Below are 27,880 nucleotides of genomic sequence, written 5' to 3' on the forward strand. Positions count from 1 at the left end.
TAGATACTTATAATAAGAAATAAGCCAAATTTCCCTAAATGTAATAATAATATAATGTTATCTGTAATAATATGTCACATTATATATAATAATGTTATTTGTGATACAGATCCACTAATGAGAAAACTGAATTTTTTTGGGAGGATAATGTTTTTCTTAATTGAAGTTCAAAGGTGGTGTTCTCTCTTAACAAAATCAACTGCAAATTTGCTTCTGTTAATGCTTACCTGTAATATATGTAAAACACATTTCCTCTTTAAAACATTTTTCCACAAAGATACTGCCAAATATTGATATTAATCCATGTTAGTTGATCATTTATGGAATTGTTAGATTTTTCTCTTGTTAGTTGCTTTTTAGAATGTCATTACATTGCAGATTAATTACTTTAAATTGAAGGTGAGGTGGACTCTCTTTAATAATAAAGTTACACATATTTTGAAATATAAACATCTCCTCTGCACTTACATTGAAGGTAATAAAATCTTCTGGAACTCTGGTTTAAACTCAGAAGTCGTAGCTATGCGGCATCATTTCTGAGGCCTCTGTTCTGTTCCATTGATCTATGTCCCTGTTGTGGTACCAGTACCATGCTGTTTTGGTTACTGTAGCCTTGTAGTATAGTTTAAAGTCAGGTAGCGTGATGCCTCCAGCTTTGTTCTTTTGGCTTAGGATTGACTTGGCGATGCGGGCTCTTTTTTGGTTCCATATGAACTTTAAAGTAGTTTTTTCCAATTCTGTGAAGAAAGTAATTGGTAGCTTGATGGGGATGGCATTGAATCTATAAATTACCTTGGGCAGTATGGCCATTTTCATGATATTGATTCTTCCAACCCATGAGCATGGAATGTTCTTCCATTTGTTTGTATCCTCTTATTTCATTGAGCAGTGGTTTGTAGTTCTCCTCGAAGAGGTCCTTCACATCCCTTGTAAGTTGGATTCCTAGGTATTTTATTCTCTTTGAAGCAATTGTGAATGGGAGTTCACTCATGATTTGGCTCTCTGTTTGTCTGTTATTGGTGTACAAGAATGCTTGTGATTTTTGTACATTGATTTTGTATCCTGAGACTTTGCTGAAGTTGCTAATCAGCTTAAGGAGATTTTGGGCTGAGACAATGGGGTTTTCTAGATATACAATCATATCATCTGCAAACAGGGACAATTTGACTTCCTCTTTTCCTAATTGAATACCCTTTATTTCCTTCTCCTGCCTGATTGCTCTGGCCAGAACTTCCAGCACTACGTTGAATAGGAGCGGTGAGAGAGGGCATCCCTGCCTTGTGCCAGTTTTCAGAGGGAATGCTTCCAGTTTTTGCCCATTCAGTATGATATTGGCTGTGGGTTTGTCGTAGATAGCTCTTATGCCGCATAGCTACAACTATCTGATCTTTGACAAACCTGACAAAAACAAGAAATGGGGAAAGGATTCCCTATTTAATAAATGGTGCTGGGAAAACTGGCTAGCCATATGTAGAAAGCTGCAACTGGATCCCTTCCTTACACCTTATACAAAAATTAATTCAAGATGGATTAAAGACTTATATGTTAGACCTAAAACCATTAAAATCCTACAAGAAAACCTAGGCAATACCATTCAGGACATAGGCGTGGGCAAGGACTTCATGTCTAAAACACCAAAAGCAATGGCAACAAAAGCCAAAATTGACAAATGGGATCTCATTAAACTAAAGAGCTTCTGCACAGCAAAAGAAACTATCATCAGAGTGAACAGACAACCTACAGAATGGGAGAAAATTTTTGCAACCTACTCATCTGACAAAGGGCTAATATCCAGAATCTACAATGAACTCAAACAAATTTACAAGAAAAAAACAAACAACCCCATCAAAAAGTGGATGAAGGACATGAACAGACACTTCTCAAAAGAAGACATTTATGCAGCCAAAAAACACATGAAGAAATGCTCATCATCACTGGCCATCAGAGAAATGCAAATCAAAACCACAGTGAGATACCATCTCACACCAGTTAGAATGGCCATCATTAAAAAATCTGGAAACAACAGGTGCTGGAGAGGATGTGGAGAAATAGGAACACTTTTACACTGTTGGTGGGACTGTAAACTAGTTCAACCATTGTGGAAGTCAGTGTGGCGATTCCTCAGGGATCTAGAACTAGAAATACCATTTGACCCAGCCATCCCATTACTGGGTATATACCCAAATGACTATAAATCATGCTGCTATAAAGACACATGCACACGTATGTTTATTGCGGCACTATTCACAATAGCAAAGAGTTGGAACCAACCCAAATGTCCAACAACGATAGACTGGATTAAGAAAATGTGGCACATATACACCATGGAATACTATGCAGCCATAAAAAATGATGAGTTCGTGTCGTTTGTAGGGACATGGATGAAACTGGAAAACATCATTCTCAGTAAACTATCGCAAGGACAAAAAACCAAACACCGCATGTTCTCACTCATAGGTGGGAATTGAACAATGAGAACTCATGCACACAGGAAGGGGAACATCACACTCCGGGGACTGCTGTGGGGTGGGGGGAGGGGGGAGGGGGGAGGGACAGCATTAGGAGATACACCTAATGCTAAATGACGAGTTAATGGGTGCAGGAAATCAACATGGCACATGGATACATATGTAACAAACCTGCACATTGTGCACATGTACCCTAAAACCCTAAAGTATAAAAAAAAAAAAAAAAAAAAAAACTCAGAAGTCTATTCATTGCAAATTTGCAAGGGAAGAGACATCTTAATTTTTGTTTTAATTTTTGGCAGCACAGAAAGTTCACAAGGCAGCTTGACATTTGTCCTTATCTGTTAGGGCTACTATAAGAAAATACCCAAGACTGGGTAATTTTAAACAATGGAAATTTATTTCTTACAGTGCTGGAGGCTAAGAAGTCCAAGATGAAGGCACTGGCAGGTTAAGCATCAGAGGAGTTCCTAGACTGACCCAGTCCCTCAACCCCTTATATAAGGGGCCTAATTCCATCATGAGGGATCTATATAGGTACCATGGCAAACCCTATGCTATGGTCTGATGTTTGTGTCTCCCCAAACTTCATAAGTAACTTAATCACCAGTGTGATCATTTTAGGAGGCGAGGACGTTGGGAGGTCATTAGATCATTAGGGCAAAGCCTTCATAAAAGAAGCCCCAGAGAGCTGCCTTGTCTCTTCCACCATGTGAAGAACTATCACATGAGGGGCCATTTACGAATCAGAAAGTGAGCAGGCCCTCAACAAACAATAAATCTGCAGGCACTTTGAGCTCAGACTTCGAGCCTTCCAGACTGTGAGATATAAGTGACTGCTGTTTATAGCTACTCAGTTTCTGATATTTTGTTATAGCAGCCCAAAAGAACTAAGCCATCTTAATAACTGACATTATAGAATTTTATATACCTAGATGGTGAAAAAGTCGCTGGATGTTTCATATCTTTTCCATTTACTCTTTAATTTCAGAGGACTGCAACCTGGATTAAAGTCTAGAGAACTAAAAGAACAGAGGAAATCCAATAGGTAGCTGTATAGTCATTCAAAATAGTCTTGCCTTGAGAAACATCTTAGCATTAAATGGGGGAGAAAAAAACATTGAGAAGCTTCTCTGTCCCATAACTGTTCACGCTAATTGTATTATTAATATTAGACTTGAATACAAAACATAAGTCTACTTTTCTTGCTTTCTCAGAGGCGCTTGTACTCCAGAACTAACAGACTACTTGTCTCCTCAAGTATGCTGTATTGCTTCATTGAGAGTTTCCAACTCATTGCATCATTTGCAAAATGTTGATGGAACATCTAACTTAAAGATTTTTGGGACATACCTTGAGAGAATGCATATAAATTATTAAGCATGGTACTTAGCATAATCACATAGTAAATGCACATTATTATTATTAGCATTACTACTGCTTTCTGCCTGTTCAAATGCTGTTCCTTTTTACCTGAAAGTATCTTCATCCCATCCTTTTATAGAATCTGCCCCCAATCTGGGTGAATTCTTTTCTGTGTTAGATAGAACTTTGATGATTTTATTTGCAATGACAATAAAAATTCAGATCATAAAAATTAACCAAAGGGTTCCACACCCTCATTATTGCCCAAATAAATACAACAATCAAACATTATTAAATACTATCCTTATTACCTGTAGCCTTTGGAAGGTGGGAGACTTTACCCTCTCCAAGTGCCCCTTATTCTGGAGTAGGAATGCCCTGAGGGTGAACAAACACAGACATTTTTTCTGAGCTTTATACTGGAGTTTCTGCAGGCTTCTGACCTCCTTCCTAGCACCAGCCTCTTCATAATATTTCAAAGTATGGGGTTTGTGGCTCCTCAAAGCTAGCTGACAATGGACACCCCATAGGCGATTATGTTAGACCCTAACAAGGGAATGGACCTCTTCCCAAATGCATTTGATAGAGTCAGTATGCAAGGCTATTTAAGCTATGCAGTTTGCAAATGTTATATATTTTTTTCCTGAGTGCAAACATGGAGATAACCTCCTTAAAAATGTGTACCTCACTTTGGTACAACTTGATTAACAATAGTCAATAATATTAATGTTTTATGATATTACAAAAAGGAGAAATTATACACATGATTTGTACCAGAATTTCATAAAGTGTTTTTTCCTCAGACTCTAATGCACACACAGTTTTCTACTATTTATGTACTCCACCAGTATGTCAGGACACATCTGTTACCTCTATTATTATACAATTTTAATCTATTCTGGAAGATTGAACCATTTATATATTTGTTCTTTGAAGGTACCATATCTATATATGTGGGTAAATATACACATATTTCACCTCTGTGAATCTTGCTTATAGCACAGACATTGAAATATTGTTGGAACATCCCTATTTGGCCAAAGAATGAAAATCCGAGGCTTGCTGGCAGTTCAGTTCAGAAGCTGCCCCGTTGCATCTGTGCAAAATTGATTTCATATCTTGAGGCCCTGGATTTGGCATTTTTTTGGCATGTGTATGTTTGGGCTGAATCCCCAGGGTGACCTCCTCTATGTATTTTTCGCTAGCCATTGAATCCTTCCCAGGGAGAACAGGAAGTCTGGCACTGCTTCTGATGACACATCAATGACGTGATGTCTGGTTTCTATTAAAAATCAAAAAGCAAAAGTTTCTATGCCAGAAATAAAGTATAGATAATGCCATACATAATCATTAGTATATTGCTTAATATACTAAGCAACCAGGCTCAAGGGCTGCCAGTAGATCCTGCATCACAGTGAACAGCTTGAGTAGAGGCCTAGTCAAGGGTGAGATAGGCAAATGTCACAGGCAATCACAGACTTCTATGATAGTCTCTGCATTTTCTGTTAAATGGCCCCCATTAAGACAGAACGGCAGTAGCTATTCAGTTAGAAGCAAAGTAGTATACCAGTAGAGTGTCAGGTTTTAAAGCAAAGTAGATCCAACTGCTTAAATTGTGCACATATGTATAACGTACCTGAATCTGCCACTTGTAAGGGGTACGACTTGGTTCCCTTATAGACTCAAGACGTAGCTGTCTTTGTGCCAGGATTTAAACTTGGTCCCAAGGAGTTCTTCTATCTAAAAATGTAAATAAGCATATTATACCTACTTTATGAGATTTTGGAAAAAAAATAGATAAATAAGATCAATGTTTTTCCCTTAAGAAGCACATAATCTAGTGTGAGAGAGAGAGACATGGAACATACAAAAGCAATTAGGTATAAGAAGAACTATGATGGGGGATATACAGACAAGATATCGAATAAATTGGGGCAAGAGTCACACGTGACTTCAGAAGGAAGCCATAATGGTCAGATTCCCAGTGCTCACCATTAGTCATTCATCCTTTTGTGGTCCGAGAATTGGAGTTGTTTAAAACGTCATATACCGGCCGGGCGCGGTGGCTCACACCTGTAATCCCAGCACTTTGGGATGCCGAGGCAGGCGGATCATGAGGTCAGGAGATCCAGACCATCCTGTCTAAGACAGTGAAACCCCGTCTCTACTAAAAAATAGAAAAAATTAGCTGGGTGTGGTGGCGGGCGCCTGTAGTCCCAGCTACTCAGGAGGCTGAGGCAGGAGAATGGCGTGAACCCAGGAGGCAGAGCTTGCAGTGAGCCGAGATCATGCCACTGCGCTCCAGCCTGGGCAACAGAGCGAAACTCCATCTCAAAAACAAAAAAAGTCATATACTGCATGAGCAGGATAACCTACTGATGTAACACAGAGTAAGTAGAAGGGCCATGAGGCCACACAGATAAAGGAGTTTTGTTTCTGTCAAGGGGAAAGGAGGAGTATTAATATTAGACATTAATAGCTGACACTTAGTCTTACTATGTGCCAGCAACTACTCTAAGAACTTTACATGTATCATCTCATTGAATCTTCTCAAAATTCCTGTATTATCTTGAGAATGAGAACCTTTTACAGAAAGAGAAATTACAGTTGCAGATCAAGGAAGGTCTTTATCGTGGAAGGCAGAGCAAGAAGTAGAAGTTGAGCTATCTCTGGAGAAAACATTCATGGGAGTATCCCACCCAGAGGGCATGTTTCTTGGACTGGAATATGAGGCACATGGAAATTTTGAGTATCTTAAAAGGACAAGTTGGAAGAGATGATGGGCACAGGAAGGTGGGGTGGAAAATTAACTTTTTCTGAAACTTATATAACTTTATTTACAAGTTTGGCCCTCAACAGTTTGATACATGGTCTATCCTCAGATTTTGACTTCCTTAGAAAAATAACCTCTTCCTTTCACATGGACAGAAGGGGATGAAAAATGATAGTCACTGCTAATTTTTTTAAGAAAGTTTACTATGTGCTGGGATCTGTTTCAAGCACTTAACATACATTATTTCATTTACTCCAAGTAACAGCTATATAAGGAATGAGCTGCTATCATCTCTATTTACAGATGAGAAAATGGAGATTTAGCATGGTGAAGTAACTTATCTAAGGGTCACATCTCTAAATTAGGTATTTGAACCAACATTAAAAACCAGAGCAGTCTGATTCCAGAGCCTCTACTCTCAACCCCAAAGAGAGGAAAGTGTTAGATTATAATTCAAGGCGAAACATTTCTGTTAGGGTGAAAAATAGTAAATTGTAGCAAGATGTGTCTTTTCAAAATTAAAATATAGTTTAAGCAGTTAAAGATTTTTTGCTGCGAGGCATTACAGACCACTGATAAATGTGTGCTGTCTCAGGCGGAGATTGGAAACAACGCAGCGGTAGCTTTTAGCCGTCAGCCTGCGGTTTGCTGCAGCTGTGATTTTCCATGGATGCAGTTTGGGCTATCTTGTCACTGGCTTTTTGGTGCCAGAGCCTTCAGAATGCTGAAGTTTTCCTCCTTTCTTATTTTTATTTTCTGCAGATTTGACTGTGCCCGAATCACCTAAAATTATTACCAGTCATGAGCCCTTTGTAGTACTAACGTCTTGCTCCCAGTGCTAGTTTTTCTTATTTCAATTTCCTTGTTGTTCCCCAATGTGATTTTCACTCTGAGGCGGGGAAAAAAAACAGTCTGTCTTTTGATGACTTTGTTGGTTTTTCATTGGAAGAAACCTGCAAAAATTCTTTTCAAAACATTTTAAATGGCAGCAAACAGTCTGGGAGGTGTTTAAATGCAATGGAAAAATAAAGGATTCATGAGGAAAGGATTTTCAGAAAACGTGGACAGAAAAAAATGTTAAAGCTGTTTAAAACGCAGCTTTATCTACCAAAATGACCCATCTAGTGTCTTTACGTGTGGCTTTTCTTTCGCAGGCGCTCAGGCTCCAAAATTTTGAGTTCACAACAACAGAGAAATGCAGAATATTTGAGGCAGCAGAGGAAAGCATTGGCTTTAGCAGGCAGTCAATTATTGACATTTACTAGCTGGGAACCTTGGGCAAGGTTCTGTGATTTACCTCTGCCAGTCTCAGTTTTCTCTTTTGTGAATTGACAATAATGATAATAATTAACTCATAGTTGTTATGAAGACTAAATTTTGTATATATATATAGCTATTTGCCAAGTGCTTGGTACATATTAAAAGCTGAATACTGGTGGATATTACCATTATTTTATAAGTATCTTTTCTTCTCCTGCATTGATGTTAAAATGACATCAGTAAAAGTGTGTTGGTATTGATCCTGGAGGACTTCTGGCTTCATCTAGTTCATTCTTCACCAGACCAAAGAATCCTGCTTTTCTCCCAGAGAAATCCACAATGTACTCATTAGTGCCATCTGTGGGCACCTTACTTTCTCTTCCGATCGCATGTAGCATTGTTGGAATACTGGCTCAGACTCTTAGAAAGTTCCTATTCTCAGTACTGGTTTCTAGTAGTTTCTACTCATTGGCCTCAGTTCCGTTCCCTGGGGCCACCTAGGATGGATTTGGTCTCTTTTCCATATGTCCCAAATAAGTGAAAGTATCTGAACAAGTTACTTAACCACTCTGGGCCTGGGTTTACTCATATGTAAAGTGCAGACTAGTGTTTCGCCCTCATGGTGGTCTCCTGAGGATTGAAAATATATATACGTCTGAAGATGGCCTAGCTATAGCAGGTGCTCAATAAGGTGCTCAATAGCAGTCGCTGTAATCTGCTGGCCTTAGTTTAAGGGCCTCTGCAGATTCTGTGAGTGTTTGCCTATGTGGCTGATGACTCTCAATGAAGTTTGCCCAGTGTCAAATGTTTTCCTGCAGGCCACAGAAGGGATGTTTGGATTTTGATTAATCCACATGGCAGCTCTCCATGGTGGGGGCTGTGTCTTTTTGGTACTCTATTTCTTGGCCAAACAGCCCCACTGTGAGGAAGTTTCTCGCTGCCTTGTGTCGCTGGCTTTCATGACCTGGCAGTGGCTTGCCTCACTTTGGACTTCCCATGCCAGTGCTTCCCTGTTGCCCCTGGGGCTCAACTGACCTTGAGAGGTGCCCACATTGGTGCCTTGGTTTACTCGGCCAGGCCAGCAAGACTGCCAGTTGCAGGCTGCAGATGAGGCTCGTGGGCACCTATGGGCTCACCCCTCATGCCGTGACTTGTGCCGTGGACGTCACTGCCGCTGCCTCAGGTTGTGGCTTCCCCAGGTGAGAAGGTGCAATTCTGAGATGAGGTGGACTCAATATCTTGTGAACACTTTGACTAACAGGAGCTCAGAGCTGGGCTTTCTTTTTGCTTCCCGACAGCTCTAGAGTGCAGTAGTTTCAGGCATTTCTCTCAAGATGCCCCGTGGGACTGAGCATTCAGCAGTGCTTGCTATGAGCATGCTATTGAAATGACTCTCCTTTCCATGACTCATTCCTCCCTTTATTTTACTTCTGTTTTCAGGGATTTCAGTCTCAATAATTTGGGGGGCGTTGGCATATAGCCTTTGTCTCAATCTCTGTGTTCTTGGGAACTCTGGTAAAGATGAGTAACTAGTATTACTATTGCCACTGCTCTTCCTCTTACTCAGATTTCATTTCTTCGGGTTCACCAACCATTGCTTTCATGGCGGATTCTCAGCTCTTCACTCCCCTGCTCACAAAACAAAGCTTATTTCTCTATTTTGTGAGTCAACATCTTTGGCCCAGTACTTCCCTTCTTTTATTGCAACTGCCAGAATTTCTCCCTTAATTCTTACTATTTGCTTTAAAATCTCATCTGGTAATTTGATCTAAGATAATATGACAACAAGTGAAAGTGACTTGACACATCACCTTTTGGAGATAGTATATTTGAATATTCATAGAAGTTTTCTGAAAAAAGAGCCCCAACTTAACTAGAAACCATGGGTTGGCAAACTTTTCTTGCAAAAGGCTGGGGATTAAGGGATTAAGTATTTTAGGCATTGCCAGCCATGGCCATAAGATCTCTGTTGCAGCTATTGAACTTTACAGGTGTAATGTGAAAGAAGTCATAGCAAATATGTAAATGAATGTGCACAGTGTGTTTCAGTAAACTTTATTTGCAAAAACAAGGGTTTGACTAGATTTGGCCCACAGGTTTTGACTACAGACCATTGCTCTAAACAATGGAATTACAAAAAAAAAAGTGAAGTAGAATTTTGGGAAAATGTGGGCTATTTCAATATCTTTCAAATTCAGTTTTCTTAGTTTCAATTCATTTTTGATTCAATAAACAATATTGAGAAGAAAAGGTAACAAACACTTATAGAATTCCCCAATGAGCCATATTCTAGGCTAGGGATTTCCATATGACACATCATTTGCTGCTCCTAGCAACCCTATAAAGTCACTGTTGTTATTCTACTTTTTGATGAGATGAATAAGCAGGTCCAGAGATAAGTGAATTGTCTCCTTGTAAAAGGCAGTGTCAAGATTCAAAAATAAGCTTACTTTAACTTGAAGATCTATATTAAACTATTCTAATTAAGTACATACTGTATGTAAAGTTTTGTACCACTGGCTGCACAGAATACAGAGATGAATAAGACATAGTTTCATTTTAGTTAGAAGCAAAATAAAATATCAGCAAAATAAAATAAGACAGGCTCTGATATCCCAAGAGAACTACAAAGTACTAAGGGAGTTTAAAGGAGCTGCCTATCAGGCATGTGGGAAGCAGGAAAATCCCACAGAAAGGGTGACAATTAAGGTGATATTTGAAGAACTAATATGATTTTGAAAGCTAGAGATAAGGAAAAAGGTTGTTCTAAGCAAAGAAAGAAAGAAAAAAAGCAACAGGAAGAAATAGTGCCTACTGAGGAGGTACAGGCCATCAAAGAGAAGGCTTGCCTTGATAATTGGCCAAAGAGTTTGCTCAGCCCTATCCCTAAAGGCCCCCTCTGAGTCTAGCTCTGTCCTGGGACTGACCATTAGTTAAGTGAAGTCATCCTTGTCTAATCTTCTCCCAGAAGGGTGTTTCATTGTGCATGATGGATGCAAAAACAGAATTCTCATCAGTAAAAACAAAAGCACACAGAATGGGAGCTAATGAGTCAGAAGGTGAGTAGATATTGGACGAAGGGAAGGCAGAAAATTGTCATAGGTAGTACCAAAGCGGGAGGGCCTAAGATAATGTTCTAATTTTAAAAAATGGGAGTTGAAGGCTCATTTTTATTAGATTCTGGTTTTACTGGATTCTGCAACATAATGACCAGCACTTTGCACACATGCAGAACAACCTAAAGCTGTAAAAACTATGACATGACTAAATTCATTGGTCAGCTGTCTTTTGCAATTTTTATGACAATTGCAATTTAAATTCTTACTTGAGCAATCATATTTTCCCTGGACTACGAGGACAAATAAGGGCAGGAAATTTGTCTGTCCCGTTCCATGCTGTCCTTGCATTTGGCACATTGCCTTATACATTGTATGTGCTCAATAAATATTTGCCCATTGATTACTTGAATACATGGTTGGATTCAGCAAGGTTACTCTACAAGTAGAGAGCTACAGTCTGAATTTTGTAGTAACTCATACAGACTTTCTCAGCAGAAGCAGCCTCTTTCATGGAAGTATTCCCGTAATTCACTGGAGCTTCCCACATGCTCCTCCCAGTCTTTGAAGGCTCACAGCCAGAAGGAAGTGCTCAACCACCTAGTGTAACCAAGAGTCTTGCATCATTCACATAGAGAGGGAGATTTTCCAAGTTCTTATTGCGGTGGAAAGATGAGGTCAAACTGTAAGGGGTCAGCAGTGCTCTTAACACTGCCTTTGTGTTGTTTTCATATAAATATTTTTACTAGGACATTTTTTGGCAAACAAGGCTAGCTCCCAGGACTGTGGAGAGCAGGGAAGCTTTGCTCACCACATGCCCATGGTATGCACTTGAGTCAACTTAGGGCCAGTGCAATTTGAAATCATGTCCTTTTTCACTCTTGTCTTGATGCCTTCTCACTGACTCAGTGTCTATCCTTTATCCTTTCTCCAAATGAGAAACATCTGGGCTAAAGTGAAGTCCATGTCCCAATTCCCCACCTCTTCTTCTACCAAGAAAGCAGCAGCTGTTTTTGACACACTAATCCTATTATAGATGTTTTGATAATTACCAAAAAGCTCAATTTGGCAGCTTATTGGTGGAGTAGCTAAACCAGATTCACACATTTAAACATCTTCTGCCATTCACCTAAGTTAGTTCTCTTCAAAGGTCTATTACATAATTTGGTTGGAGAAACTCTGAGAGGGTGCTTCTTTACTGAAATAGGTAAGTTTCTTAAAGCAAATGTAAACAATAACCTTTGATGCTTCCACAGAGAGTGTGGTTGGTTCATCTCTCTGTTTCTCCCACTTTGCAAAGCCTAATCCATAATGTTGCCAATGACTATTGGAGGAGCAAATGGATAAATCCAACACTATACATTGCACTTTTCCTTTTGTCATGTTTCTTTGTTCAAAATGCATTTGGCCCATGTCTTTGTGCCACAGAGCAAACCAACAGAGTATTTGGTAATAAGATCTTGTGATAATAAAAATGACTTACATATTAAAGAGCTTTGCGTGTTGTTGTTTTCGTCCCCAAGTACTTTCTTATCCACAGCGTTATTTCATTTATATTATCCTATAAGATAAGCAGAATGCATTATTTTCATTTCTTGGTATTTTCTCTCCCTTAGCTCTTGTATCCAACATAAATCAAGACCATTGATTATAACTCTGCAATACTCTCTGAGTCAGTTCTCTACACATTCCTACAACTTTACTAGCTTTACGGAGGCTGCCATTTTCTCTCATATAGTCCCCAGCAATTTTTTCCTAGCTGGTCTCCTAAACTTCTGATTCTTCTGTTCAGAATATTATCATTATCTTTCCAAAGCAAGGAAATGATCCTGCCCCTCTCCTTTTTCTGATATGCTAATGACTCATCACTGCTTTCCTAGATCAAGTCTGAATCTTTTAGTGTCATGCACAAGATCTTGTCTACCTTTCTTTAGTTTCCAGATGACTTGTGGTTGTTAAGCTATGTCATGCCTCTTCATATTTCTGTGCCTTTTCTCATGTGGTACTATTTATCTGGAATGCCCTGGCCCACTCTGTATTCTTCCGAAACTCCTATTTATACTTTAAGACTCAACAAAACATTCACCTTATTTGTGAATGTTGTCATGACTCAGGAAGAGTTCAGTGCTCCTTCCCTCTCTTTATGTGACACTTTACACCTTTACACAAGCCTTTTTTTGGCACTCATCAAACTGTAAGAAAAGTATTTGAACAACCAGTTCCCCTACTAAACCATGAACTTACCTTTATATCCCCCCTGACAATGGCCCAATGCATGTCACCTACCAGGTACCCAATGAATGCTTATTTAATAAATAGATTTTACAAATAAGAAAGGACACTGTGAAGGAGTATCAGGGATAAGACTTTGGAAATATGTTCTAATCCTAGCTTTTCTACTAATTCATGGAAACCTCTCTGGACCCATTTTCTCACCTACAGAATGAGTGCATTGATTGGGCTATCCTTGTGGTCTCTTCTAGGATTTACTACTGTAAGAAATTCTAATAGGTTGCTCATCTTTTTAGTTAACAAAGCCAGGACCAAATTCAAGATCATCTGACTTAGGGTCTAGGATTAATTTTTCTGAAGCAAAAGTTGAAATTGAAAAGGAAGATATGTAGGAAGACAAAAGGACCTATTGATCCCAGTGTTGGTAATAGGTTGCACCAGCTGTGTGACCTCGGGGAAGGTATTGTCTCTCTGGTCCTAGTTTTCCCATTTGTATAATGAGGGCATTAAACTAAATTGCAAATATGTGGCACTACTTTCCCAACTTATTCCTTCTATGCCAAAGGCAGTCATAGTTAATCAATTACTAAACATTCCATTGAATCTGTCTGCAGGGTCAGACTTCATCTCAACATGATGCTACAAGAAGCCACTTTGGCTTTGGAGTACTTTCAATGCCAAGAATGTACATGAGATTAAAACAAAAGAAAGCTACTGCTCTTTCTGGTACTAGATATTTTCTGAAACCTCTCTCAGTTCTGTTATATTCTAATAGATCCATGGTGGACTTTTTCTAAATTTGGACTTAGTTTCTAGTCTCTGAGGGTGACCATGAGGAGGAGACCATGCACAGATCCCTACAATGGGTGGGTTCTTTCATGAGGAGCCCAGGCATAATCACCATCCTGTGAGTGACCAGTGTCTTTTATTTTCTTCGGGTCTAATGCCAATGACTCAGTTACATAGGCCAACAAGGGTATCCACATCTTGCATCTGAGCAGAGTGAAAATGAGTCATAATTGGGGACAGATGTGGATGCAAAGTTCTCATGTGTCTTTTTTCTTCTCAGTGGACTACTGCAAAGGAAGTGTTAACTGATTTTGGCACTCTCATCTGCTTTCCAGAAGGCCTGTTTAGTAAAGCATATGAGCACTTGGGGAATCCTTGAAGCTTCTAGAAAACAAGTTACATGAGGACATCCTCTGAGTCCTAATTAAATTAATTTTCCCTTTTAGTTCCTGGAATGTAATAACTGCAAAAATAAATATTTGTGGAATGAATGAATTGTTAGGCTTCTCTCTAGCTAGCAATTCTATTGCCAAGTGCCATGTTCTCTCTAGAATGATCCCTGCTTACCTTAGCATATTATAGAATCTCCCCTCTATGAGCTGCCTTATTCCTCTGACGTTGGAAATAGCTGACTTGGAGGATAATTAGATGCTTTTACTTTGTGTCTCAGACTAGCCTCTAAGTCTCTCAGGCAGGGAAGCACCTTACTTCTCTTCATTATATTATATATGTTATAATATTTATGTTACATAGCTCTCATAAATTTATATAATAAATTATATATTATCTATGTGTTATCATAGGTTATACTTTATACTCAGCATTTAGTAACTACATAGCAGTCGACTCTCATCCACACTCATGGAAAGATAATCTTTCAAAATCAGAGTACCCAGGAAAGAGAGGAAAGTTTATTCAAGTATGGTAGAAAATAGGCTTAAGCCACATAAGCAGCATCATAACCTCAAGGATATGGGGTGGGGCAGTCACCTGGATTGATAACATGTTATATTTAGTTCTAGGTGATATTAGCTTTGGAGAAATAGGAATAACCTGGAGCACATTCAGAGAAGAGGGACAAGGTTGGTATCTTGGTCAGCTTAGGCTACAATAACAAATACTTCAGACTGGATGGCTTAAACCAAAAGACATATTTCTCAAAGTTTAGGAAGCTGAAAGTCTGAGATCAGGGTGCCAACATGGTTGGAGTTTTGGTTAGGGCTCCCGTTCTCACATGGCCTTTCCATGGTGCATGCACACAGAGAGCGAGTTCTGATCTCTTCATCTTCTAAGGGCACTAATCTCATCACAATGGCTACGCCTTCCTGAATCCACCTAAACTTAATTATCTCCTAAGGCCCCACCTCTAAATGCTATTACATTGAAGATTAGGGCTTCAACAAAGGGATTTGGAGGAGATACAGACATTTAGTCTATAGCAGTGAGTGACTTGGAAAGCATGTTACGCAAGGACTGGTTCAGCGCTCTGGAGGCATTTACTCAGGGAAGAAAGGGCTTAGTGCTGGCATGATAGCTGTCTAAACTTATCTGAAGGCCTGCCTTGTAGCCACAGGATTAAGCTTATTGTGTGTGCTTTCATAGGGGAGAACTAAGATTGGTGGATAGAAAATATTGGAGTGTGAAGGTAAGGGCCCTCCTGAATATGCTTCACGGCTCCCACTCACCTCTTTTGGGTGGATGTCTAAAATTACAAAATTCTCGAACTGCAGGATGCTTAGCAGGTTCAAGGATGAGTATTTATTACACATGACTCAACATTAGTTTTTGGATAAAATACACAGGGACTTATTGCCACATGGGGACATTTGGTGCCTATTTTCTGCTTGGAAATATTCAGCCATAAAATGAATTTGAGAAAAGAAGCACTTCACACAGCAAATAAGCATCAGTAATTACCTAAAATCTAAACTTCAAGAATTGGGGCCTCAAATCCAGCAGATTTTTGCTACCATCTTATGAAGCATCTGAATTCATTTGACTGATTTCTATCATCATTACTTATTCCTAACAGAGACAGTGAAAGTGGGCTCTTAAGTTCATGGAATGAGTCTGAGCCTGCCTGGTTTTCTAGGAGAGATTTCTCCCTGATTTCTTCAGGTCTGTTCAGGAAGGAGATGTCTTCTTTCACCCAACCACTTGGGAGGCTGAGTTCTTACAGCTGGCATTAATCTTAGGGTTTTCAGGCACAGAACAGAGAAGTTGCTAAAATAGGCAATAAAACTGGGTGTGCTTCTCTACCCCAACATCTGTGTTTCCTTCACTGAACCATGCTTTGTACCATGAAGCCTAATTAAAAGACTTTTAAACACAGCAACATACTGGGTTTTATACATCTTCTCAAGGAAAAAAGCAAAACTAGGCAATAAAGAAAAATGATCCGTGTCAACAAAAGCATATGAGCTATTTTGCAACTATTCTATTTAGACTTCCTTGTTGGTAAAACAATGTGTTCTCAAATTTTCTTCACTAACTTGCCTTCCAAGACTACGTTAATGACATAGAATAATGACTGTCAGGATATAATTTTTTTCAAAAAAACTTTCCATCTGTCTACTTCATATGACATCTTGTATTTCTCATGCATACTTTACCCCTAGAAAACTGGTCTTCGATGTGTCAGTGCAATTAACAGAAACGTTCCAGCTCAGAAATACTTTCGAGAATAATTCTTTATAATCAAACATGAACAAGCAGCGCATTTTAAAAAATGTATTTCTCTTTGGAGAGTAGCCAGACCATGACCAAATTATCTGGAACCTGGAGCATGAGAGTGAAGCCGAAAATGTAAAAATGGAAATGGAAAATGGTGTCATGCACCAAAAAGGGAGACCAAAGGGTGTGTCTCTATGAATTCATCTGAGCCAGACCTTTGGATAGAAGAAGAGAATGAAAAGTTAAAACAATCCCTGTTTTTTCTCATTTGACTGGCATTGATTGGTTACACCAATGATTCTTAACCTTTTTGGGGTCCTGGGCTTCTTTGAGAATTTGATGAAAACCTCAGATGTCCACCTCAGAAAAAGACTAATTCTCAAATGAGCAGTTTGAGTTATGCAGAGATCAAACAAGAACCTCAGGCGAGGGGATTAACAGGTTAGACACACTGATGTGGTTTAGCTATGTCCCCACCCAAATCTCATCTTGAATTTCCATGTGTTGTGGGAGGGACCTGGTGGGAGGTAATTTAATTATTGGGTGGGTCTTTCCCGTGATGTTCTGGTGATAGTGAATAAGTTTCATGAGATCTGATGGTTTTAAAAAATGGGAATTTCCTTACACAAGCTCTCTCTTTGCCTGCTGCTATCCACATAAGATGTAATTAGCTCCTCCTTGCCTTCTGCCATGATTGTGAGGCTTCCCCACCCACATGGAACTGTGAGTTCCCCATTAAACCTCTTTTCTTTGTAAATTGCTCAGTGTAAGCTATGTCTTTATCAGCAGTAAGAAAACAGATTAATACAGTAAATTGGTACCAGTAGAGTGGGGTATTGCTGAAAAGATACCAGAAAATGTAGAAGCGACTTTGAAACTGGGTAACGAGCAGAGGTTGGAACAGTTTGGAGGGCTCAGAAGAAGACAGGAAAATGTGGGAAAGTTTGGGACTTCCTAGAGACTTGTTGAATGGCTTTGAACAAAATGCTGATAGCAATATGGACAATTAAATTCAGGCTTAGGTAGTCTCAGATGGAGATGAGGAACTTGTTGGGAACTGGAGCAAAGGTGACTCTTGCTATGTTTTAGCAAAAACACTGGTGGCATTTTGACTCTCCCCTAGAGATTTGTGGAACTTTGAACTTGAGAGAGATGACTTAGGGTATCTGGTAGAAGAAATTTCTAAGCAGCAAAGCATTCAACAGGTGACTTGGGTACTGTTAAAGGCATTCAGTTTTAAAAAGATAACACAGCATAAAAGTTCAGAAAAGTTGCAGCCTGATAATGTGATAGAAAAGAAAATTTCATTTTCTGAGGAGAAATTCAAGCTCGCTGCAGAAATTTGCATAACTAATGAGAAGCCAAATGTTAATCCCCAAGACAATGGGGTAAGTATCTCAAGGGCATGTCAGGTTGTCACAGCAAGCCCTCCCATTAGAGACCTAGGAGGAAAAAGTGGTTTTCTGGGCTCTGCCAAGGGACCTCGTGCTGTGTGCAGCCTATGCACCTGATGCCCTGTATCCCAGATGCTCCAGCCATGGCTGAAATGCATTAACAAAGAGCTTGGACCGTGGCTTCAGAGGGTGCAAGCCTAAAGCCTCAGCAGCTTCCATGTAGTGTTGAGCCTGTGAGTGCACAGAAGTCAAGAACTGGGGTTTGGGAACCTCCATCTAGATTTCAGAGGATGTATGGAAACACCTGGATGTCCAGGTAGAAGTTTGCTGCAGGGGCAGGGCTCTCATGAAGAACCTCTGCTAGGGCAGTGAGGAGGGGAAATGTGGGGTTGGAGCACCCACACAGACTCCCTACTGGGGCACCACCTAATGGAGCTGTGAAAAGAGGACCACCATCCTCCAGATCTCAGAATGGTAGATCCACTGACAGCTTGCACCGTGTGCCTGGAAAAGCCACAGACACTCAACACCAGCCCATGAAAACAGGTGGGAGGGAGGCTGTACCCTGGAAAGCCACAGGGGCAGAGCTGCCTAAGACCATGGGAGCCCACATCTTACATCAGCATGACCTGGATGTGAGACATGGAGTCAAAATAGATTTGGAGCTTTAAGACTTAACTGTCCCACTGGATTTCAGACTTGCATGGGCCTGTAGCTTCTTTGTTTTGGCCAATTTCTCCCATTTGTAATGGCTGTATTTACCCAATGCCTGTAACCCCACTATATCTAGGAAGTAACTGACTTGCTTTTGATTTTACAGCCTCATAGGCAGAAGGGACTCGCCTTGTCTCAGATGAGACTTTGGACTCTGAACTTTTGAGTAAATGTTGAAATGTTGGGAAGACATGACTGGTTTTGAAATATGAGGATCCCTTCCTTACACCTTATACAAAAATTAATTCAAGATGGATTAAAGACTTAAATGTTAGACCTAAAACCATTAAAATCCTACAAGAAAACCTAGGCAATACCATTCAGGACATAGGCATGGGCAAGGACTTCATGTCTAAAACACCAAAAGCAATGGCAACAAAAGCCAAAATTGACAAATGGGATCTAATTAAACTAAAGAGCTTCTGCACAGCAAAAGAAACTACTATCAGAGTGAACAGGCAACCTACAGAATGGGAGAAAATTTTTGCAACCTACTCATCTGACAAAAGGCTAATATCCAGAATATACAATGAACTCAAACAAATTTACAAGAAATAAACAAACAACCCCATCAAAAAGTGGACGAAGGACATGAACAGACACTTCTCAAAAGAAGACATTTATGCAGCCAAAAAACACATGAAGAAATGCTCCTCATCACTGGCCATCAGAGAAATGCAAATCAAAACCACAGTGAGATACCATCTCACACCAGTTAGAATGGCCATCATTAAAAAATCAGGAAACAACAGGTGCTGGAGAGGATGTGGAGAAGAAATAGGAACACTTTTACACTGTTGGTGGGACTGTAAACTAGTTCAACCATTGTGGAAGTCAGTGTGGCGATTCCTCAGGGATCTAGAACTAGAAATACCATTTGACCCAGCCATCCCATTACTGGCTATATACCCAAAGGACTATAAATCATGCTGCTATAAAGACACATGCACACGTATGTTTATTGCGGCACTATTCACAATAGCAAAGACTTGGAACCAACCCAAATGTCCAACAACGATAGACTGGATTAAGAAAATGTGGCACATACACACCATGGAATACTATGCAGCCATAAAAAATGATGAGTTCATGTCCTTTGTAGGGACATGGATGAAACTGGAAAACATCATTCTCACTAAACTATCACAAGAACAAAAAACCAAACACCGCATGTTCTCACTCATAGATGGGAATTGAACAATGAGAACTCATGGACACAGGAAGGGGAACATCACACTCTGGGGACTGTTGTGGGGTGGGGGGAGAGGGGAGGGACAGCATTAGGAGATATACCTAATGCTAAATGACGAGTTAATGGGTGCAGCAAAACAACGTGGCACATGGATACATATGTAACAAACCTGCACATTGTGCACATGTACCCTAAAACCTAAAGTATAATAATAAAATAAATAAATAAATAAAAAGAAATATGAGGACTTGAGATTTGGGAGGAGTCAGCAGCGGAATGATATGGTTTGACTATGTTCCCACCCAAATCTCATCTTGAATTCCCACATGTTGTGGGAGGGACCTGGTGGGAGGTAATTGAATCATGGGGATGGGTCTTTCCCGTGCTGTCTCACGGGATCTGATGGTTTTAAAAATGGGAGTTTCCCTATACAAGCTCTCTCTTTGCCTGCCACCATCTACATAAGATGTGACTTGTTCCTCCTTGCCTTCCACCATGATTGCGAGGCTTCCCCAGCCGCGTGGAACTGTGAGTTCTCCATTAAACCTCTTTCATTTGTAAATTGCCCAGTCTCAGGTATGTCTTCATGTAACAGCAGCACGAAAGCGGACTAATACACACACAATACAAACTTAAGGACTAATTTGCAGCTCAGAGCTCAACTAACACTATTTTTCAAGTGAGTTATCATCTCTGGCTACAGAGGTTTAGACTCATAATTTATCAACGTACTAAACATCCCCACTGAATACCTATCCATATGTGCCATCATTAATTCAAATTCAGTCTACTAAACATTTAACATCCAAGCTCAAAATCTAAGTCATTTTGCTTTTTCTTTCTTCTGCGTTCCTCTAATTAGTCAACACATTCCAAAATTTTCATCCTCCCTACCCACTGCGATCTCTTATATCTAATTCCTCTTTGCTGCTCCCTCTCTTCCTGTGGTCCTTATTTCTTCTGATGTGGCTTGGCTGTAGATTTCTAACTGGCCTTTTGTCCATGTTAATAAAGCACAGGTCCATTTTTTTCACATTTGGCTTGGAAGTATTTACATTCTTCACTATCTCATGGATTATATCCGAATTTTTTTGGAAAATATTCAAGACTCACCCCCAGAAACTGTAATTCCTATGTTTTGACCAAAATCCTTCCCTCCACCTGGTGACTTCATGGCTGCTTGCAGAGCTCTTACCCTTTCTTAACAATCTCTTGATACCTCCTCTACTTGCCTTTATTTCCTCTATCCTTTTTCCTTTTGGAGAAGTATTTTTTCTTTTGTTACTTCCATATCATTATACATAAATCTCTTTTCAAGCCTTTTCGAGGTATAATTTATATATTATAAAATTTATCCATTGTAAGTGTGTGATGTAAAATAGATTTACAGAATTGTGGAACTATTCCCACAATTCAGTTCTGCATACATTTTTGACTTAATAATATCAGCACTGTCAGGCACCGTGATTAACACATTACTTTCACAATTATAACCATTGTGATGGTAGTAATTATTGCTATTTTATGAACTTAAGACTTAGAGATATTAAGTAATTGTCTGAAGTCACATAACCATTTTGAGGCCAAATCAGGATTGGAGTCCAGATATGCTTGACTGCAAAGGTTATATTTTGAGGCAATATGACATAATGTTTCTCCATTTAAAAATCTTACTTTAGAACTGTAATTCCCTAACTAGAAGTGAATTCATTTGGTTCAGTGTTGTATCCATAATGCCTAGCACACATATAAACAAGCTGCCAGTAAACATTTAGATTACTTCATGAATGCATGACTATGTTTCATGATGGGGTTATTTTGGAATTATCCCACTATTATTTTTGTTCAAATAGTAAGCCATTGATTGTCTTAGGTGTTGGAATAATTTGGGTAACTGTCACCTGGGTGGGGTTGAGGGGACATAAATGTTTGTTAATCCTATTTTCACATGAGAGAGGTAAGTAGAGCTAAAAAATTATGCCACTTTGATAGTAATTCTTGATAAATAATCCCTCAGCATTTTAATTTTCTAATCTATAGCATGTGGTGGCAGTAACTGATATACTCATCTTGAGGAATAAGTATAGTGAAAAAAATGTGAGAATAATAGCAGAAAAAAACTAAAGGAGGAAGGAAGGAAGAAAGGAAAGAAAAAGGAAGACAGGAATACAGGAGGTCAGAAAGGCAGAAAGGAAGAGAGGAAGAAAAAATCGCTAACTATATTTAAGGAAGCATGCACAACTTCTTTCTCTATTTCTCATGTCTCAGTGGCATATTCATCCCATTTACAACTTGCAAAAAGTGAAGAATATATACTCTCAAAATTTTTTTTTGATTATCCTGAAATTTTAAGATTTTCTAGATAACGCAGATCTAGTGTAATTATAATTAAATAAAAAATTTTCTGTTGGTGACTTTAACTTCATTTTACCAACAATTAAACTTTGCTAAATATGAGGGAAGGAAAGTAGAGAAGAAGTAAATGAAGAAAACAAAAAATAATGCGACAAAAAGCATGAAGGAAGGAAAATAAAAGTGGTTGAAGGAATACAAGATAAAAAATAAAGAGAAAAAAGAAGACAAAGAAAAAGGAGGCAGAAGATAAAAGGAAATTTTAAAATAATGAAACAATAGGAGCATAGAAAAATTTGAAAGGAAGAAAAGAGAGAAACTTAGCTCATACCATTTCAGCCAAGCCTATACATTTTGGAACAAAATTTTCTGAATCTATGCTTTAACCACAAGCATTGAAGCGTAGTTTCAGCTGGAAACAGTCTCCACCCTGACATTTCTCCAAATGTTTTACTGCTGAAAAGACTGCCTTATGCATGAGATCCTCTCCCAGTTCCAGACTGCATTTGATGGCAAACACTGGAAGAACTGGTTTTCCGTTTCCACAAGAAATGAAAGGTTCTTGCCTTTTGTTAGCCAGACGTGGAAGGGCTTGATTCACAAGTATTCACTGCTAAGGGTACAGGAGTTTTACATTGCTGCCTGGAGGCCAGATTGTTTATGTCTTTCCTGATCCTATTCCAGTGTGATCTCACACATCATGACAAGGATTCTGTATCACTCCATTGGAAGTGGTCCTCATTAAGTGAACTCTAGAAGCCTCTTCAAGGCAAAATAAAGAAGGCCTTGGCCAGAGTTGGAGACTCTGCAAAGGGAAAGAATGTTGGACTTTTCTATCTAAAGTTTAATGTCCAGCTCTCAAGATAATTCGTGAATCATGCAAGTTCTCTTGAATCCTTGCCAATGGACTATATATGCTGTTTATCTGGAAAAATCTCCATAGCCATTTCTGCCCAACTGCTATATTTTTCAAGACACTGATATGCTATCTGTTTTATATTGAAGCAAATTGTTAGGCCACATGTATAGCTCACTGAAAGGGTTGGTTATAGTGTCAACATTTCTATGATACTCTTTACCATGTTACAGGGAGACACTGGTGTGCTTATTCATATTTGTCACAGCTTCATTATTTGTGAAATAAAGTTAAAACCAGCCATAGGCAATGTTTGATTTAATTGTCATTACACTAGAGTTATATTAACTAGAAATGCCAGCATTTTGAGACATTCAAAAGGGGATTATGAGGGTATATATTTTTTACTTTTTGCAAGGAGAAAAGGTGATGGAGATACTATTGAGACATCACCAAGAAAAAAGTTAATCATATTTCCTTAACTGTAAAGTCAGTGATATCTTCTTATTTTTGAACCTAATACATTCATCCTTTTAAAATATCTGGGATTAAGTAAATATTCCCAGAACATTTTGATATTAATCTACTGATACTGCAATCATGTCTAAATGTATAAGATGAAATATTCCAGATACCGTGTTGTTTCTTTTTCTTAGAGATAGTAGAGGCCTTGCACTCAATGATTGTCATCAGAGACAAAAAGCAAATTCTATGAGAAGGGAATATTCATGTTTCCTTCAGCTTATGTGATTGAAGTTATTCATTTATAGAAGTTCTGATAGTCATATGACTGTGATATTGGCTAAGTATTTCCAATTTGATCAAATTGGTTGGTTTACATTTTCAGAGGAATTTTTTTTAAGACATTAAGTGCTAGGACCCTTCAACAGATCCTCTCTCTAAAGGAATTTATGACCTAGCCCTGGTTGATCCACATTTCTCCCAGGAGACAGCATTCGTCCTGGACTCTCCACCTACCCCACCTCCTCTCCTCTCCAGTCTTTCTTCCATTCACATGTCTATTGTCCTAAACAAACTGCATGACCTGCATGTCCCTCAAGGTCTCAGACTTGCTCATGTTCCTGGCCTTTGTACTTGCTAATCTCTCCCTGGAAAGTGCTTTCCCACTGGGATAATCCTGTTTATCCGTTATGATTTTATCAATTAATTAACACTTGGTGAGAGCTTACAATTTGGCAGATGATGTTCTCAGTGCTTCACAGATGTTGATTCACTTAACCCTCATAATACTCTTATTTTCACAGTGTTGATTATGGAGGTAGGGTTTTAGTAACTTGCCCACCTCTTTCTTGTATGTACAACACAAAATATTTGAACCCAGGGAAATGAACTTCAGTTTGTGATCTTAATGGCATGCTAGACCCTCATTACCCCCCACAGATGTCACATCCTCTGAGAAACCTTCTTAGTTTTTTCTGAGGTTAGGTTTGCTGTTTTGTCTTCCCATGTGCTCTAACAGTTCTTTGTGTTCACGCTTTATTACTGTACTTACTACTATGATGTAATTACCTATTTATTTATTTTTTATTTTTTTGCAAGTTAATGATGAGCTACTTGAGAGAAGGCACTTTTTTTTTTTTTATCTTTTTCTTCCACTTAGTAACTAACACATAGTTGACCGTCAACAAATGTTGAAAGAATGAATGGAGTAGTTGGCTGAATCATATGCTGCCTCTACAATTCTGCTTATTTGGGTTGGCTGGTTCATAGTAAAAGCCACAAAAAGATACTTGCTTTGGAAACTTTACCCTGCTATTAGAAGTATCTTATTTTCTTCCTAAATATTGTACCTCATGTAGATGAAGCCTTATTTAATCATCAGATATTTACTAGGCATGTATTATTTGGCAGATACTGTCCTAGACACTGGGGATACATTAGCATTTGTGAACAAGATAGACAAAGATCCCTGCCCTCCAGAAGCTTATATTCTAGTGGAAAGTCTCAGGTTAGCTTCTCTAGGAAGCACACTCTGATGCAAAGTTTAAACACATTCCGGTGTTATGAGTGCTATTGGGATCAACCAGTGGAAGGAAGGGAAAGAAAGCAGAATTAGACAGAGGAGAAAGTCGAGCTGCAATGTAGGCTTCTCAGCTGTCTCAGCCACCCCACAAGGAGGTTTGGAGTGAAAATAGCCTATCACAGTCATCAAGCTGAAATAGTTAGGCTTTTATCCCTCACTTTGATCAATCATTGTATCTAAGCTCTCCCAAGAAGAGAATGATCTTGGACCAGGTGCTCTCTGCAGCTAAGACAATCCTTGAAAGGATAGACAGTTAAAACATCTCTGATGAGAGTAGGGGGATTTGACAGCACATCACCATACCCACCACATCACATGTTACATACTGCATATAATAGAGTTCCAATATAAGTGTATTTAAAAAATATAAGCCCAACTTCAAAATCCCTGAGTGTTTTGCTTACTTTTTGGTTTGTTTTTAAGCAACAAACCATGTCAAAGAAAAGAGTCAGTTGATAAACTTTGTATGCTTTGGGAAACAAGAGAACATTATAACGTTCATTATGCTATAGGAAACTACAAATAGTAGAGAAACATGATGATTTCAATTTCATTCAATTTTATTGTTTTCAATACCTGCAATTAAAAAATAAATAGGTGCTTTAAATTCTTTTATAAAGGTGGTGTGAAAAATACATACATACATACATGCATATATACATATACATAAAATAAAATGCTTAGTGTGACTCAATGTTTATAACTTTGTAGACTTCAAAAATATTAATTCACCAAGAATAGCAAAAATTTTTGTCAAAATACCTGTACCAAACCTTGGTTTAAAAAACATAGTCACTGTAAAATTTGGGTCCACTCCAATGTTTGAGAACGAGAAAGCTAATGAAGATGATGATACCCATCAGAGACAGGCCTCTTCTTCTGGGGCATCCAGTGTCTGATTATGCTTTTGCCTCATCCCTTAAGTGTTGAAAGGGCTTGGTTAATTATAGAGGCATGCTTTTGTCCATTCACTCATTGTCTCTGCATTCTCTTTTCCCCTCCTTATCTCCATGATTATAGGGAATGATTCTGGCTATCACTGTGCAGCATGATGGACACTTTTAACCTTCATGTTCATAGACTTCTCTATCCCAACCTTGAGGGACAGACTTGAATTATAGGTATGTCCACCATCTTTACAATAACATTTGGCCATCTCCCAGGTCCAATTAAGGTAATCAAGAGAAAGAGAGATTGAATAACATCCTAGTTAACAAAAGAGTGTGTAAGTCAAATATATTTGATTATAATTTCAAATTTCTATCTTCCTACCTGTATGATCTTGGGAGAGTAACCTAACCTCTTTGAGCCTTAGTTTCTGTCTGTAAAGTGGAAAAAAGTGGTAACTACTCAAGGAATGAATTAAATAGTGCACCTGATATGGTGTTTAGCAAATAATAAACACTCAAGAAATATAATCTCTCAATTTTTTTTACCATTTTTATTATTACAATTATTAACATCAACATGAAGAGATTGCACTTGATTTAAACAAAATGGTAAGCCATTTAGCTGGGTTATGTTGTCCTCAAAAGGCCATTGAATTAAAAGAACAGCTGGTATGGTATATAAAATAGAATCAAGGTGTAAAAATATACCAATACATCACCACTTTCTTCAAGAAAGTGGCACAGTAGTTTCTAGGCGCTGTACCTTTGGCTTTGAGAACAGCAACTTATCAGGATCCTATAGCTTAATGGAATAACTGCTTTAAAAATAGTCAACACCCCCTTTTCTAAATTTTTCTTTCCTAAAAATGAGAATTTGTAGATGTTCGTGGAAATGGTGTTTTTATGGCCGAGTGCATTTGGAAATGTAGGTATTAGTCCATTCTCACGCTGCTATAAGGACATACCTGAGATTGCATAATTTATAAAGGAAAGAGTTTTAATTGACCACAGTTCAGCATGGCTGGGGAAACCTCAGGAAACTTACAATCATGGCAGAAGGGGAAGTAAACATGTCCTTCTTCACATGGCAGCAGCAAGGAGAAGTTCAGAGCTAAGATGGGGATGATAATGTCAATTTTGCACTTATAAACCCATCAGATCTTGTGAGAGCTCACTATCATGGAGGCAACTGCCCCCATGATTCAATTACCTCCCACTGGGTCCCTCCTACAACATGTGGGGATTATGGTAACTATAGTTCAAAATGAGATTTGGGTGAGGACACAGCAAAACCATATTAGTTACAAATGCTTTACTCTTATAGAAGTAACATTAGCATATTAAAAGTTCTGAATAATCTTATGGTTAAACAGTCTCATTCAAATTAATACCAGAATTTTCCAACCTTACTAGCCACATTCACAGACTGCTGCACTGCCTCTGATGTTTGTTTTGTCTGGAAACCTAAACATAGTCTGAGGAGTTAGTTTTTTTTTTCAGATAACTAGCATTTCCTGAGCAGATATGTGTCCCTCATTCTGGAACCAAGGATTTCTTCTCCACCTCCCAGTGGAAATTAGTTTTTTGTGAGTGGGGTTAGCAAATCCATTTTCCAGAACCCAATTGTCTCTGAGTGAACTGTTAAAATCTAGTTTCTGAGCCTGTAAAGCTAACTCCATAAACTTTCCATGAGTGAAAGATACGATGGAGCAGAAAGGCAGGGCTTTTGACATTAAAGAAAAAATGGGAGTTTGGGTCCCAGAGTAACTGTCTTTAGACAGTCACTTATTAAACTTTCTATTCTCCATTTTCTCCTCTCTTT

At 38.8% G+C, this 27,880-nt stretch overlaps 1 protein-coding gene across 4 annotated transcripts in view; it reads right to left on the bottom strand.

Annotated features, from left to right (window-relative positions):
• The window catches only part of BBOX1 (gamma-butyrobetaine hydroxylase 1), a 483,622-nt gene that overhangs the window by 181,377 nt on the left and 274,365 nt on the right, over positions 1-27,880 (bottom strand). For all 4 annotated transcript variants that reach the window (XM_055282095.2, XM_055282099.2, XM_055282098.2 and 1 more), the window contains exons 2-3: positions 5,470-5,573; positions 4,145-4,211 (exon numbers count right to left, since the gene is read on the bottom strand). The gene's annotated coding sequence lies outside the window, so the exon portion shown is untranslated. The remainder of the gene's footprint in view (positions 1-4,144; positions 4,212-5,469; positions 5,574-27,880) is intronic.

The sequence above is a fragment of the Symphalangus syndactylus genome, chromosome 6 (assembly GCF_028878055.3).
Source record: "Symphalangus syndactylus isolate Jambi chromosome 6, NHGRI_mSymSyn1-v2.1_pri, whole genome shotgun sequence".
Lineage (NCBI taxonomy): Eukaryota > Metazoa > Chordata > Mammalia > Primates > Hylobatidae > Symphalangus > Symphalangus syndactylus.